The sequence below is a fragment of the Euprymna scolopes genome, chromosome 31, assembly GCF_053919585.1.
Source record: "Euprymna scolopes isolate OS-2025 chromosome 31, ASM5391958v1, whole genome shotgun sequence".
NCBI lineage: Eukaryota > Metazoa > Mollusca > Cephalopoda > Sepiida > Sepiolidae > Euprymna > Euprymna scolopes.
In genome coordinates, this window is record NC_136512.1 from 82,521,983 (window position 1) to 82,529,482 (window position 7,500).

A 7,500-nucleotide genomic window follows, 5' to 3' on the forward strand; every position below is an offset into this window, starting at 1 on the left:
ATAATGGGTATAAGAATAATGATAATAATAAAGATAATGATAATAATAATGATAATAATAATAATAATGATAATAATAATAATAATAATAATAATAATAATAATAATAATAATAATGAGAAAATTACAAAATTAAAACAAAAAATAAAATATATGTAATATATATAAATATATATAGTGAGGATAAAATATGTACATGATTATAACTGAACTGGGGAAGAATTAAGAAATTCACGTCATAGTGAACGTTTATTACATCGAAGAATATTTGAGAATAATAAAAAAAATATATCAGTATATATTTAAATGAACTAAATTGTAAACATAATAAAAATAACAAAATAAAAGATAAAATATAAAGTTTTTAGTATGGAAGCAAAAATGAGTTTAGAAAAAAACTATCATTTAATAACTGAAAAACTGGATGCACCCGTGAAGCTAAATATAAATGAATAATAAAAATATTTCAATAGGATTAAAATAAAATCATTAAAATATGAACATTTATAAAAACATGATAGCAAATTAAAATAACAGTCAATATAAAAACTATAGTTGGGATTAATACTTGATAAATCATTGAGTATTAAAAATAATTACGCCAAGAGGAGTAGCTACAAGGCGTAAGAAAAGTCAAAACCTCAGGAAAAAAAATTAAAAAATAAAAGAGTAAAAGATAGAAGTCATATAAGATGGTTAGAGTTCTAAATCAAAATTGGATAAGAGTTAGGGTTAGGGTCGGATAAGAGTATGTGTCTTGTGGGCTAATTTGCAACCTTTTAATATAATCATAAATGGGAATAGATAAAGTTATAGGTAGAAGGTTATAAACAAACGGTTATTAATAGCTTATAAAAGAACAAGCAAGCTATAAACAAATTCAATCCTGATTATTGCATATAAAAATCCACTGTTTAGGCCTCTAGATGGTTCGTAGTATTATAAGATTAAAATGTGCTAGTGTGTTTTCTCTTTTAACTATCCATATGTGGCGAATAATCTCCTTTTTTATTTGAGATCATTGAAAAAAAGATTTATGATCCGGAATCTCTCTTTGAAGTTTATACGTTCAAAGAGAGATTTTCCGGTCATATATGTTCTTTCAATAATCCTAAATATTTTTTTACAAAACTTATCAAGGCCCGGATGCCATTTGAGCAAAAGAGTTTATGAGAATACAGTAGTCAATGGGAAAATGTAGTAATCGTTTGTATTGAGAATTGCGTCAATTGGATTACTTAAAAGGGGATGTCTCAAATTAAAACAGCATCACTCTCCACTTACTACGGGAATTTAAAGAGCAAAACCGGACACCAGTTGTGAAATGAGACATTTTTAGGAAAACGAGCACCTACAAATCTCTCAACTCACCTTGTTAGCTGTGTTTGAGCGATAAACTTTTTATTACCAGATTCAACAACAAAGACAAGCTCCTAAATAAAAAAAGGAAAATTCAATTAACTGCGGACACTACGAATCCCATTTTCTTAGCAATTTAATACCTAAAATTCGTTTGAACTGTTTTTATCTTACATAAATATTAACTATCTCGAGTGCCAGTTGTTTTACATGCAATAAGCAGGGTTGACTTTATCACATACTTGTTCTTTTGTATGCCATTTATAACCTATCTATCTTTAACCTCATCTATGCTTATTTATAATCATATCATGGGTTGCAAATTAACCCCTAAGACTCATACTTCTACCCAATCTTCATTTGGAACTCTAATCAGCCTATATGTCTTCTTCTATCTTTTACTCGTTTTATTTTTTATTATTTTTTCTAGGATTTTGTAACTACTCCTCTTAGCTTAATTGTTCTTAATACTCAATAATTACTCAACTATTAGATCACGATTAACAGTTGTCATAATCGAGCATTCATATAATAATTTGGTGAAAATCAAGACAACACAATATAAAATGAGAACAACATATGATGTATTTTCTTACGGGTTACAATCATTTCATAAATATTTAGACAATTTTAAATATTAAATCATTTAAAAATATTCCAAAATAGCTACTCTTCAGACGGCAAAACCACTAGTTATACATATATGATGCATTAAAAATCTCTATTTTAAGAGATCAAGAAGTTAGACATACCTCCACACCATATTTTCTTTTTGTTTTGTTGTTTTTTCTACTTTTTGATAGCCTTTGTATTTAGTAATAGCCGCATTTTTGTATTCCTACCTTTTTAAATTATATTTCAGCAAATTACCGATTTTAATGTTAATTTTATTTTTGGTATGTTTTTTTAATAATTATTTTTTATTCTCAGTATATTTATCTAATTGATTTATTACCCAAATAATAACTTAACCCTTTAAATTCAAGTTTCTACTTAGATGTTCAAGTATTTTTCTTCAATCGACGATAGTTTTGTATAAACTTCATTTATATTTTACAACGTACTAGTTAAATTTCTTAACATGGTATTTCTAAGGAAGCAATAGAGATTGAAAGTTAATTCAAATATAATTAATGTAATTTATTCTATCAACTTTTATTCTTATCAAAGTATTTTTTAACTTTTATATTTCTCTTCTATTATTATCCGTAATATCAAATTTCAAAGCGAGATTACCCTATTTAGCTGGTTTTTAATAATTTGTGAATTCATCGAAATTCCAAGCAGTCATACTTTAATACTTGGAGTTTACTATAATATAATATAATATAATATAATTTATAGCAAATCTGAATAAATTGAAATATCACATTAAAGAGTAATTTACGCCCGGGCAAGGTCCGCTAGAATTACTTAACTTCATAATTTTCTATTTAGAAAAAGTTTGATTTTCTTTATTTTTATTCTTATCTATATATTAATACGATAAAGTGTGTGTTCTTTTGTGTGTCACACTTACATCCGGGACGTTTAATTGTTAGGTTCTTCTATTTCTTGTCATAAATAATTTTTACAAGAATTCTTCATAGGTTTCGGTTTCGGTTTCGGTTTCGGCTCCGGCTATAGCTGATGGCACTTAAATCATCTATTTTTTAAAAATAAATAATTGGTTTACTTTTGCACTTAAAATTCTAACATCACCATTCTTTATAATAATCTAAGTGTAATTTCTCACTTTTTTATATTCAACATTATATTTTTCATGATATTTATTGTCATTTATCCTAATCTGTTTTTTTTAATATATTGCAATTAGATTTATTATTTAGTTAGATTTATTTCCATTCACGCGTTATTAAACTTACTCAAGTGCTATTTTATTACCCATAACAATCATAATTACTTTTATTTTTCCTATTTAGGTTATAATTATTACCGTTTCTATTTGTTAAGTTCATGATCTAAAAATATATTTATTTATTGCACCACTTCAAAATGTTTGTATTAATTTATTTCTTTTCACACTTGCAATATCTTGCAACTAATTAATGTTAAATTTTTCCTAGTCTTGTGTTAATGAGATTACTCGAGTGTTATTTCATTACCCATAACTATAATTACTTCTTTCCTATTTAGCTTATAATAATTTTAGTTTCTATGTGTTAAAGCGATGGTATAATAATCTAACTATTTATTTCAGCGTTTTAAAATAAGAAGAGGAATGCAATTGGTTGGGTTAGGGAACAATATTTGAATAAAAAAATTGAATTAAAATATATAAAGCTATAAAGTATAAACTGAACAAGTACTAAAGATATAATCTTTTTATTTGAATTCAAAAGTAAAAATAATTAACAAAAAGTTAGATGCTATACAAAGCTGTTTTCATACAAATAAAATCCTATTAAAATAAAACCTGATTAAAATAAGTCTAAAAAGGGAAAAATCGCAGAATATATAAAGGGTAAAATGTACGTATAGAAATAGAATGCTTTATTTTAATTAATTTATAATAAGATTTTAATTAAAAGAATAGTTATGGGGAATATAAAATCGAGTACTTTCAATAACACAAGAATAAAAAGGATCTAATGTTAAGTAACTGCAAGATATGTAAACTAACAAATTGGGATGGAATAAAATAAAATTCATTTAATCAAATACAAAGTTATAGAAAACTGAGTGAAAAATTGCACCAGTAGAATTCTAAGTTTAAAATTTTTAAAAGTGATTAATAAATAGTTAAGTCAAAATATTAATGCATGACATTTCGATAAAAAATAACTGAATAGAGATATTGTCCTTAAAACGCAAAGATATGGCGGATGATAATAAGGAGGGCAGATAAAGCATAAAAGTAAAGTAATTAGATAAAAATTGAAAAATAAATAAAAAATTTAAATTATTGGCATAACCAATATATGATAGAAGGTAAATTTTAATTAATAATATAAACATCAACCATTTAATCACATTTCTTTCTGAAGAACATAAAAAATATGAATACCAATAAATAAAAATAATAATAATAATAATAATAATACACAAAACCCCCAAATTTATAGGAGTATGTACGTATATATATATATATATATATATATATATATATATATATATATATATATATAATTATATATATATATTAAAAAGCTATATTAAAAAATTCATGATGTTGATCATCTTATTATGTATTCCTTTAATTTACTTGACATTTACAATTCTTGTCAGTATCTGTTTCGTAGCGAAAAATCAATCACTTAATTATTATACCAATAAGTGAATCTATTATGCCCTTAACTCATCAGAAGAAATAGCAACACGCGATCCGTCAAAATGAAATAAAGTGTGATTTTATGAAGTGTTATTTGACATGATTAAAATCCGAAAATGGGATGAGGTGTAAATATCTTTAAAATGTTTACATTACGCCATTTTGAATTTCCGAATTTGAACTGAATTAAAGGAATAAATTATGGTCAACATCATGAACTTTGGAATATCGAGTTTTGTCATGTATTCAATATATTGCTCTCTAATTGCATCGATCTTCTTATATAACGATTGGTATACATTATAAGAAAAAAAATATATATACTGTTTTCACAACATCAAGACAACAAAGATCAGATTGATATCAATAATTTGTGTATTTTCATTATACGTTACAATCGTTTCCTTACCGTTCTGAAAATTTTAAATGTTATACATTTTTAAAATATTTGCAAGAACGGCTGTATTTAGACGTTGAGAAAATACTATTTAATGAACAATATTGAATCCATTTTTTATTTAAGGAAAATTATGTACTGTAATAAAAATTTACTTACATTTTTTCCTTTGTTGATTGCTCTCTCAAAAATATTATAAGAAAATATATTTGTACAGAAATATATATATATATATATATATATATATATATATATATATATATATATATATACAATTAAAATCCTATTAGTCTAGGGGGGTTTGTGAATTGGTATGTATATTTAAAACCCTTCTTTCTATCTATTTAACTAGAAAATACAACGTTAATTATATATGGTTGGCGAGGTTGTATTACTCTGCAAAATTCTAGTAAATTTGCATATTTTTTGTAAACATTCATTTTATTAAATTCCCTATTTTTTAGCAGCCTTCTTGTGAGATGATCATCTTTAGTTAACTATGACCTGTAATTGTACCTATTTACAATGCCTTCCCACGGGACAGAGTTAGACACCAGGGTCGTTTTTTAACGTGGAGAAAAGGTACAAAAATAAAAATTGCCTCAGTCGTGAAGGATTTCTCCTCCACTGAAAGAGAACAAGAAATTGAAGTGCAGCATCTGAAGAACAGATGGTATTTATTTGCTCCCCCACCGAGCAAATTAGGCACAAGGCCGATTTTTAATGTGAGGAGTGAAGGGAGGGGGAAGGGAAGAAGGGGGCCAGCTCCCGAGAGGTGGGAAATGGGAGCTTGTTAATGGTCAGGCATGTGGGGTTGCCCCCACATCTGGTCTTTGCTAGTCATAGCTAGTCATAGCTTGCAGTATCTGTCAGAACAGATGGTATTTATTTGCTTCCCCACCGAGCAAATTAGGCACAAGGCCGATTTTTAATGTGAGGAGTGAAGGGAGGGGGAAGGGAAAAAGGGGACCAGCTCCCGAGAGATGGTAAATGGGAGCTGGTTAAAGGTCAGGTATGTGGGGTTTCCCCCACATCTGGTCTTTGCTTGCAGTATCTGTCAGAACAGATGGTATTTATTTGCTCCCCCACTGAGCAAATTAGGCACAAGGCCGTTTTTAATGTGAGGTCACAAACCTTCTTTCTTAGAACTGCACGCCTGTGGAATTGTCTTCCGTTTTCCTGCTTTCCGGCTGACTACAATATGGTTGTGTTCAAGTCTAAAGTAAATAAGTTCTTGATGAGCCGTTCCATATAAGTTATTAAATTTACCAAATTTTCATTACTAATGATTACTATATTGACCAATTTCTACTGTACACTCTTTAACCCTTATCCTTGAGTGGCCTCTGGGCCTTGATAATGTGGTGATGCCTTTGTAAAAAAAAAAAAAAAAAAAAAAAAAAAAGAGGTAAAAACCAGCTCCCCTAAAAGTAGGCAAAAAGGGGGCACTCTGGTTACCAAAAATAATAATTGTCCCAGTATAGAGGGTTTCCCCTCCATTGACTGGTACAAATTATCTTAAGTGCAGTATCTGTCAGAACAGATACTACACTTTGATCTTGACCAAAAGGCCAAGAAAAAATTACCTGTAATTGTAATCTGCAAATATTCTTAAAAAGCCAAGAAAAAATGACCTGTAATTGTAATCTGCAAATATTCTTAAAAAGGTTACAGTCAACACAAACTTATTTCTATATATATATATATATATATATATATATATATATATATATATATATATATATATATTTATGTACGCGCATCTATTTGTTAAAAAAATTTCCTAACAAACACCTCCGTTGGGTTTTTGTCCACAGACGTGAAACTTAATATATAGGATATGCGAACCCATTAGAATCTTTATATTTAGATTTTAGCCGAGAAAAATCGGTACAGAAGTCTGAAAATAAAAAAAAGATGGAATTCGAGAGGCGAAACTCGAACAACGGCATTGCGAATATGCGTGCGTAACGTAATAACTATTGGTTTATGTTTTAATTTTTAGCCTTGCAACAAAAAAGTCTTCATAGCTCAGGCATTAACGTCAAAGGAAAAGTAAATCGTAAAGCTAAACGTTTTGGTTTCTATTCTCGGTAGCACTTCGCGTGTCATTATTTTTTTTAAACTTTTATAATCATTAATATATATTGGGTCAAATATGATATAACAATAAATACATTTAGCAAAATATCATATTTATGCGTATTTTACAGCTGGGCAATGCCGGACGGCCTACGAAAATATATATATATATATATATATATATATATATATATATATATATGAAAATATATATATATATGAAAATATATATATATATGAAAATATATATATATATATATATGAAAATATATATATATATGAAAATATATATATATATGAAAATATATATATATATGAAAATATATATATATATATATATATGAAAATATATATATATATATATGAAAATATATATATATATATGAAAATAT

General features: G+C 27.0%; 1 pseudogene; it reads right to left on the reverse strand.

The window, feature by feature from the left end:
* Positions 1–6,462: 6,462 nt before the first annotated feature.
* On the reverse strand, positions 6,463–6,609 carry LOC145255938 (U2 spliceosomal RNA; annotated as a pseudogene).
* Between the last annotated feature and the right edge of the window lie 891 nt (positions 6,610–7,500).